This window comes from Heloderma suspectum, chromosome 3, assembly GCF_057233095.1.
Source record: "Heloderma suspectum isolate Gila_16-S chromosome 3, 16-S_ref, whole genome shotgun sequence".
In the NCBI taxonomy this organism is placed as follows: domain Eukaryota; kingdom Metazoa; phylum Chordata; class Lepidosauria; order Squamata; family Helodermatidae; genus Heloderma; species Heloderma suspectum.
Window position 1 is genome coordinate 296,614,611 of NC_139460.1, and position 10,063 is coordinate 296,624,673.

Sequence of the window (10,063 nt, forward strand, 5' to 3'; positions counted from 1 at the left end):
TGATCATCTTCGTTGCCCTCCACTGAACCCTCTCCAGTTTGTCTGCATCCTTCTTAAAGTGTGGCACCCAGAACTGGACACAGTACTTGAGATGAGGCCTAACCAGTGCTGAGTAGCAATTTTGTGTCATCTGTGAATTTGATCAGCATTCCTTGCACCTCATCCAAGTCATTAATAAAAATGTTGAAGAGCACTGATGCTCCAGCTTCACCTTCTTTGCCCCCATAACTCAGCCTATGTAAAAGTAGTGCTATAGAAATCACCTGGAGGATGCATGATCAGGTCAACAGGGGAGTATGCTGTGTTGGGTAATGCTGCTTGGGGGAGCCCTGAGTGCCTCCAGGCAGCTTTTCCCAACACCTCCACTGGTCTTTTCTGATGGAAGGGTCAGTGGGAGAGTGGCTGGTTGGGTGATGCTGGTTGGAGGCATGTGGATCACCTCTCTTTGGTGTTGCTCAACACCCCTTCACCAACCTTACCTGAAGGAATGGCCGGTGGGCAGCAGTGCATGGAAGCACCAACCTTACCCACCTATCTTTCTTGCTCTGCATGGCTAATGCTCTAGGCATCTTGCCCATACAGCTGCCAAACAACCCCCAGCTTGCCTCTCAACTTTGGAAGTGGGAAGGTGGTGGAGATTACAGGGCAAGTACCAGAAAACCTGTGCCAATATGCCATGCTCACCAGAGCCAGTGCCACAAGTGCCATGGAGAGCAGGTTTGTCAAAGCCTGCAAAATATGTATAGTGACCATTCATAACACCAATAATTGGTTATAACCCAGTTAGCCTAGCATTGCTAATTAATTAATTACAAGCTTTCAGGATACAAATCCTTCCAAGGTGGCTTTTAAGTAATATCAACAATTAATAAAAACATCACAAGAAACAATTTAAAAACCAAAGCAAGTGATCAGGATCCTTCTCCCAGGGCAGATGGTGATAGATGGCCCTGCCGGAGAGGGATGCAGGCTAGCTGTAACCGGCTCCAAGGAAGTCTGCCTGCCTGCATCCCCCCCCCCCCCCAACCTTCCCAAAGGGCAGATGGTGGTAGATAATAATTAACACCTGTAATGGGCCAGGAAACTATTGCCTTTATTCATGCCCAAGGGGATAGAATCAAATTTCTTGCTAAGTTGCAATTCCCCTGATTTAATTGCTAGAGGCTCCCACTGACATTTCTTTGTTGGAAAGTACAGTATTCCTTTTGCATATGCAATCCTGTTTTCACATTTCATCAGCCAATACAAACATCAAATGCAAAGTTAAAATCTGTGCCTGAGCCAGAAGTATTCCTTGCTGCTACTGGCAGGGGGTAATGGGTCTATTACCCCATCTTCTAGCCAGGCTATCAGTGGGTCTGCCTGAGGGTGTGCGGGAGAAAAGGAGATACAGGCTGTCCTATATATGCACTAATAGTGAACTCATTCTCTCTGTGTGGATCCTTATGTAACCAAAACCACAACACCTAAGCATGAGCGGGGGGGGGGGGTATACAAACAATATGTTTTAATACACCCAGTTTTCATACTTGAGAGAGAAGTGCTTTCTGTGTAGGAAATATTTATCTACCACATTTATCTCACGTTTCCTGCAAGGAGCTCAAGGCAGTGTACATGGTCATCGTCCCCATTTTATCCCTACAACAATCCTGTGAGGTAGGTTAAGCTGACATAGTGACTGACCCAAGGTCACTCAACTGAGGTTTATCAGTGAGCTCACTGATTTGAACCCAGATCTCCCCAGTGTCCTAATCTGACACTCCTAACTACTATGCCATATGGGCTATGTAATGCTTACATATAAAGTCTGAAGCATTACTATGCAGAAATCCAATAAAAACCTAGGCAGTTTTAAATACTCAATTATAGGCACATTTCCAGCAGCATGAACCCCTCGTGTTTCCAAACATACTCCGTACTCACGTCAGTTAAGATAGCCTCTTCCCTCTATTAAGCTCGATGACTAGTCATGTATGACCCCAATCATTGCTTCATTTATTTAGGGAGAAAGTGTTGGAGGGTCAAGCTTTCATTGGAACCATGCTTTTTGCCTAGAAAGCCTTCAAGCTCTAGTTACTTGGCAGCAAGGAAAGAGCATTCTGCATATGCTCAGAAGTACTTTCTGTTATGACTCTACACATTCTGCGGATGTGAACCTCAGCTTGGATTCAGCTTGACTTAGGAACCTGTGTGTTTTCCCCAAGGAAATAGGGAGATCTGAGTTTCAGCCAGCTTTTATGTTTTCAGAAATTGAGATCAGTCATTGCTTCTCGATTCCAAAATGCATTGCTAGGTATAATATATCTGCAACACCTACCACTGACTAATTCATTCAAACTGCAAATCTCCATTTTGAGACTGGTTCTGTCTAAACTACAGATCTCATGGCCACCACATCTGGCCAAATTTTTGAACTATTCTTTTTCTTCCTCCATCCCCTGCTTTTTGTAGCACTTAGCCTGATGTTCTGGAGAACTCAAAATTTTGGGTGGTCGTAATAAAGGTATTGCTCAACTGAGGATCTTGGATTTTTTTTTCTTATGGAGCAGCATGGCTATCTTTGTTTTTTGTAACAATTTCCAGAGAATAGCCATGTTAGTTTATTGCAGCAAAAACAACAAAGAGTCTTGTGCCACCTTAAAAACTGGCAGATTTACTCTATATGAACATTTGTGGACTATGGCTTAGTTCAACAGATGCATGAAGTATTATGGAGAATTCCAGGTTTTTATACATGAGAACTGTAAAGAGTGAGGTCAGAAGGAAATTCAGTGCAGAAAGTACTGAAGGTAACAATCACATTATTAATAGTTGGACTTTACATTTCCCAGAATGGAGGATCAAACATTCATCCCTCTTTCCCAATGTAACCAGGGGCAGCAGGAACTTCCTTTAACCATCACATGAACCTGCTGAGCCTATCTCAAATACCCGTAAGACTGCTCCCACACTACACCTTGGGACTAGTCTGAACATGCAGGCAATATGACTTCACCATCACATCACTTTTTTCTCTATCACCTTCCTCCCACATCTGCATTTTGTAACATACTGCCTGATGAAGAGATCTGTGGATCTCCAAAGCCTCCACAATTGTGTGTGTGTGTGATCTTTTGATTGGCCTAATAAAGGTATTACAGCAACATAGAATCATAGGGTTGGAAGGGGCCTACAAGACCATCAAGTCCAACCCCCTGTTCAATGCAGGAAGCCTGATTCCCAGGCAGTCTCCCATCCAAGTACTAGTCAGGGCTGACCCTGCTTAGCTTACGAGATCAGGCGCATCCAGCCCTTTGCTCTTGGCATGGATTTTGGAAATTTCTTATGGTCAACATGGCTACCTTTGCTTTTGTTATTGCCAATTGTCATTTACAGTAAAGCTGTTGCTGATAACACAAATATCTTGGTATGCCAATTAACACGTGGTATGATAAAAATATGTTATCCCATTCAGACCTCTGGCAATAGAAGTAACCACGAATGAATTCTAACTCAGCAGTCTGAGTCTAGCACTGATCTTGAAGTACCCATTGTGGAGCAAAGGAACCAAAGGGAGATTAGAGCAAAAGAGTGCTAAAGTAGAATTCTGCAACAGGCTTAATCCCATCACCAGAGGCTTGAATAAGGATAAGCTATTTTTATCACTGAATGTGTTACTTGGCTTATCTAGTGCCAAGATGTCTGTTTTAGCAGCAACAGCTGCACTGCAAATGACCACTGCTAATGCGATTATCACCGTCAATGCTTTCTGCATTGAATTTCTTTCTGACCTCATAGTTTACAATTCCCTGCCCTGCTCCCCCAGCCCACCAACATATGTATTGTATAAAAACCTGGAATTCTCCATAATACTCCATGCATCTGATGAATAGGGCTACGTTCCACAAAAGGTTATGCCAGAATGTATTTGTCCCTAAGGTGCCACAAGCCTCTTTGCTATTTTGATTTTGTAGATATTGATCCGTGAGTGTCGTCGTATAAGCACTTGCAAAAACTCAGATTTCTGCGTTGCAAACGAACGTCATTCAGTTCCCCCGCCCAGCCCTTCCCTCCAGGCACCGCTACCTCTCTAGACTTTTCGCAACTCACTGCGTAATGCAGTTCGCACGTGGGGAAATTGCCAACGTGCGCCTTTTCGGAATCACCAGCATCTAGTCAGCCTGTATCCTTCCGCAACCTCCCGGACCAATCGGAACTTCTTTCGGCACTTACCGGGAGCAGCGGAGAGGAGGGAGGGTGATTTTGGATGGTTGACAGGACAGTTCTCCTGGATTCATTTTGTCGTTGTCTCCTTGCTTTTCAGAGCATTGCAGGCAGCTGTGTGCTGTGATTGCTGTGAACGCTGTGTGCAGTCTGGCTTAGCTGCCTGGATCCTGAACCCTCATTTTGCAGTGCAGGGCCACTACTTTCACAAATGGCAATGCTAGAGATTAGGCAAGACGTGGTGACAGAGTGCTGTTCCCTCTGATGTGCAGTCTTAAAACAAATTCCTCTTTAATAATGGTACAAAAATTAGCAAAACTTATAAGCATTAAGTAAGGGTCAGGGCCTGAAAACAACTGAAAGAGCCCAAAGAGCTACAAAACAAAACGATTCAGAATGTCACTGATAAATCCACTCATTCTGAATGGTTATTCTGGCTCCAATAACTAAAAAAGAAAAAAGGATGGCCCCTTTGGATCGGTTTCTTTTAGAATTAGACTGTTGGGAGGGATCTCAAAGGTCATAGAATCCAACCCTCTGCAGATGCAAGAAATTGTTTAAATTGTTAAAGTTTTAATATTTTATTTTTAATATACACAGTTATTATTTTTGTTATTAATAATTGAATTTCTTAGGGTGCAATCCTATGCATGTTTGCCAGAAAAAAGTCCTGCAACACCAAGCATTCCCCAGCCAGCCATGCTAGGAGTCGAAGGAGTTTTTTTCTATCTAAACAGGCATAGAATAGCACCCTTAGGGCACAAGATGGCCATATGATAGGTCAGTTCCTGGGAACCCACCCCCTCCCGTGCTGCCTTGTAGGCAGCACGGATCGGCCCTGCGATCTGTGCTCGTAAGAGCAGCGCAGAGTGGCGAAAACGGGGTTCCCAGGGGCGGAGCGGGGCAGTCGGAAATGCCAGTAGGACACAGCCTATGTGTTGTCCTGCCACCACTTCCCGTGCTCCGAGGTCCTGCGGCTAGACAGCTGAAAAAGGGCGAAAGCAGGGCAGTGGGACCAAGGAGGAGATCTGCTCCTCACCACTCCTCACCCCTTGCACTGCATAGGTGGTCATCCCCGGGGTTGGAGGCGACCCTTGATCCACATAGGATTGCTCCCTTAGTTGCCTTTCTCTTTAAAATGACCCAAGGCAACTTACAGCAACATTTTGCTGCTCTTGAAGGTCCTATTTAGTGCCAAAGATGCAGGATATAAATGAAATAAAAATGAAATAAGGCATTATACCTTTTTTGAAAAAGTATTTTAGAGTTCCAAAATATACATCTAGGCTGTTACTGTGAGAGAAGGAATGATGCTTCTCCAGCTGCTGAAGCTCCATGCCTAGGACAGTGGAAGGGACAGTGGAAGGGAGACCTCTATTCCTGCATTCCCTGTAACAGTTACACATCTAGAGGATCAAAAGATAGGGATGCAGTATTCCCCACTCCCTCCCCGTGCACACTACTTTCGAGCAGCTGCTGCCCCCCATCCCAGTAAATGTCTGTGGGCCACAGGCCATCCCGGGGGTGAAGCAAGAGATGGCAAATTGTTCCCTCTGGCAAGTAGTTTGCCCCATTCCCCATTGCTGGCCCCCAGTGCACCTGTGGTTACTTGAGGGAAAGGCACTTTTCACATACAAGTTATGACTGAGTCATAAACCAGAAATTAAAATAAGTCTGCAGTCTTAAGCATACTTCCTTGACAGTTGACTCCATCAAAATCAACATGACTCACTTCAAAGAAAATGCATGTAGGATGGGAGCATCAACGTAAAATATACCATTATTTATCTTTTACAAATCATAGTGAGTGGGAACAACCCCACCCCAAATACACTTTGCACCATCTGTACACACACCCCATTTCCCCCCCCCCCCCAGTATTGCCAGTGGTATGGTATGTTCTGTTTTGCACCTAATTTGTTTTTATGCTAGTTTATTGTAAGACACCCAGAAAATGTTGGCATACAAATGTCAATAAACAAATGGGCAAGTACTCAAGTACATGTGTACTGAAGACATTAAGAACCCTCCCAGTTGTCTGGCCCAAGCTGCATTCCTCATAGGTGGCTTGAGAGGTTATTCATAGAGTATGAAAGAGAAACCAGGTGTCTCATTCGAAGTTTCAGTAGAGGCCAAGATCTGCAGCAGAAAAAAAGAGAAGCACTCAGGCAGCAAAGTAGGGAATTGCACAGGAGCAGCAGTGTAGTGGTGGTGGGTAACGCTGGGACGTTACTCCGGCACTTTTTTTGAAGCCAGCCTCCAGCTGGGTCTCAGTCTGCTAGGGAAGGAGGAGGGAGCAGAGGGAGTGCGGGTGGTTGCCGCTTTAGCCACCAGACCAAGGGAGCGAGTGAGAGAGGGTGCCTGATGGAGCTCTGCAGCCTCCTCTTGCCCGCCCTTCTCCTCCTCAGCTCTTGGCTTCTCCTCCCATCCCGGCTCTGTGCCTGCACGCTCTGCGCTGCCCTCGTCTCCTGCAACACCGGGCGGCCACCCATTCAGGGCTGCTGCTGCTGGCCATGGCAGCAGCAGGAGAGGGAAGGGGGGGCGCTGCCACCATTACTTACTTATGGGGCAGGGCAGGTGGCTGGTTTGTGCCAGTTTTTAGGATTTATCACACAATCCTATGCATGTTTGCTCAGAAGTCAGTCCCACTATGTTCAATTGCCAATTGAGCTTTTTCCCAGGTAAGTGTGCGTAGGACTGCAGCCTTCCCTGCCTTCCCAAGATCTCTGTAAATTTAATTCGAAATAAACACCCACTGGATTGCACTGTTAATTCTTGAACATTAATTTCTACAGTAAGCAGAATTGCCAAATGCAACCTGCTTGGTCAGCTACACTTTTTGGCCCAAGGTTGGCATGTATCTGGGCAAACAAACTCTGGTGGAGGGAAGGGAAACAGGAAAAAAACAGTTGAGGGGAGAGGTGAAAGAAGGTAGGGGTGAGTGTGTGTGTGTGGTTCAATCCAGCTGGGTGTGTGGATGTTTCCGTTGTGGGATGGGAGAGATATAATGAAGGAGCTTAGGAAAGGCTAATGGGTACTGTTGGGGCGCTAAGGGAGAGTGCAAGGGGAGTGTTTAAATGAGAAAGGATCTGTCCATGAGTGCTGAGTTGAGAAGGTGAAGCTTCCAAAGAGCATCATATTTTGAAAACCTAAAATGTTTGTGAGTGAGTGAAAAAGGTTAACACCCCTGCATTTTTTCTCAGACATCCCATTGAAATACCACTGCCTTACTCTGAGCTGCACTGTTTTTGGATCCCAGTTGAAGGCTGTATATCTTACAAGGTTGTACAATCTTAGAAGGGGCGTGGCTGTGAGGGCGCATGGCTGTGACTGTCACAAAGGGACCCCGCACTTCTGAATTTGCCACTACACTACTGCACAGGAGCTGAAACTTAGGAGATTCAAGGCAAAATCTTGGAACTTGCTTGTTTGTTTTACCAGAATCTGTTCAAGCTAAAAAAATAAGGAAAGTCTGAAGTCTCCCTCACAGTCAGGGGCTGATTCATGTTGAGACTTCCTTGAGGGTTACACATCTTGAACTCACAATATACAAGGAAGAATAATTCAACTCCATAAAGATCTAAAAAAGTTGGTTATTCGCCCCTTCTATTACCCTCTTAAAACAATTCTTTCCTTCCAAAATGGAAAGAGCAAGTTCATATGTGCTAATGGACAGGTGCAGTTTCTCCTGCTTATGAACTATATATTACATTGGAACAAATGCATGACAGATCCCTTCTCGTGGACTTTTCTTGCTCCCCTGCCTTTAAAAAAAAAATGCCTATCAACCAGGGAGCTAAACTGAACCTGAACCAAAACCTGGAATGAATCTTTGTTTTTCCTTAAACCAGAACATAAATGGAACCATTCTCTGAAACCGAAACCATTTTCAACTGTGTAAGGGGTGCATGTGTGTGTCAGCCCAACCCACAACATCCCCATCCCCTTCCACACCACAGCGACCTTCCCTTCTTGAGGAGGAAGGTCTGAAGGGGGTTCAATGTGTGTTCATCTGAATGCACTTAGAAGTCACCCTGTGACTGGGAACACTGGATTATCAAGTGAATTCATGTAGAAGCCCCTTTAGACCAACCCACTCAATCGTATTTCAGCAAGGTTCAGAAACTAGTGGGGGAACATTTCAATCCCCCAGGACACTCTGGCTGGGTTCACACAACATGACAAGCTAGAATGTAGGTTGTTGCTGAATTGTGGGTTGCTGTGTTGTGTGAATGCAACTGCACTAACAAACCCTGTCTTATTAACCATGAACAACCCACAAAGACAATCCATGGTTTGTTGTTCGGCATGAATTCTGGCTTGTTTGTGGTTAACAAACCATGGTTTGTCGGTGTGGCTGGTTCCCACAACACAACAACCCATGATTCAACAACAACCCACATTCAACCCATACTCAACTGATACTCCAGGTCTCTGTCAATGATCTTATGATGGCCATTCTTGAGCAAAGGAATTTCAAAGATGGATAATTGCTGAAGTACAATTTGTCAAGAGATTGAATTGTATTTCCTCTGGACAGCACTGTTTTTTAAATCACACTACATATGTTAATTTGCTCACCATTGCAATGATGTCTGTGTTCTTATCATCCCATTGTGAATGGTAGCCATTAAGGTAATAATCACTGTCTGTACTTTTTGCATTTCAATTCCCTCTGACAAGAGAGCCATTCAGTGGGTTGATTCACATGATCACTGTGAATTTAACAAGCCATGACATATGCCAGGTGCCATTTGCCTAATCATTTGCCTGGGTATGGCTTGTTGTGTCTTCCGAACCAGGTGGCATGGCTTGTTGGAGGGGGAAACAACTCTCAACCCAATAACTGGCCATGGGTTGTTTAACCCATGGTGATTGTGTGACCCGCATCAGTGTATGCAACTCTGTCTTGATTTAATTAAAGGGAGTATTTCCCTGTGGTTAGGGAACACATGCAAATGCTGACCTAATTGCCATGTCACCACCTAGCTGGCTAACCTGTGAGGCTGCCTTTGAATTGGCCAATTAAATGTCCTGGCAGAAAAAAACCCAATCCAGTCTTGAAGTGTCCTCATCTACCAGTTCAGCAAGGTCAAACCCAACTAATCTAAACACCCTTGTTTATTAATTAATTAACTATATTTCTTAGATACCTTGCTATATAAAAAGACTCAAGGTAACTGTTGTTGTTGTTGTTGTTCAGTCGTTAAGTCGTGTCCGACTCTTCGTGACCCCATGGACCAGAGCACGTCAGGCCTTCCTGTCCTCCGCTCTCTCCTGGAGTGTGCTCAGGTTCATATTCATTGCATCGGTGATGCTATCTAGCCATCTCATCCTCTGCCATCCCCTTCTCCTTTTGCCTTCAGTCTTTCCCAGCATCAGGGTCTTTTCCAGGGAGTTTTCTCTTCGCATTAGGTGGCCAAAATATTTGAGCTTCAGCTTCAGTATCTGTCCTTCCAATGAACAGTCAGGGTTGATTTCCTTTAGGATGGACTGATTTGACCTCCTTGCAGTCCAGGGGACTCGTAAGAGTCTTCTCCAGCACCACAGTTCGAGAGCATCAATTCTTCGGCACTCAGCCTTCCTTATAGTCCAGCTCTCACAGCCATACATTACTACTGGGAAAACCATAGCTTTGATTATATGAACCTTTGTCGGCAAGGTGATGTCTCTGCTTCTTACTATGCTGTCCAGGTGTGCCATAGCTTTCCTCTCAAGTAGCAAGTGTCTTTTAATTTCATGGCTACAGTCACCGTCTGCAGTGATCTTGGAGCCCAAGAAAGTAAAATCTGTCACTGCTTCCATTTCTTCCCCTTCTATATGCCAGGAAGTGATGGGGCCAGATGCCATGATCTTCGTT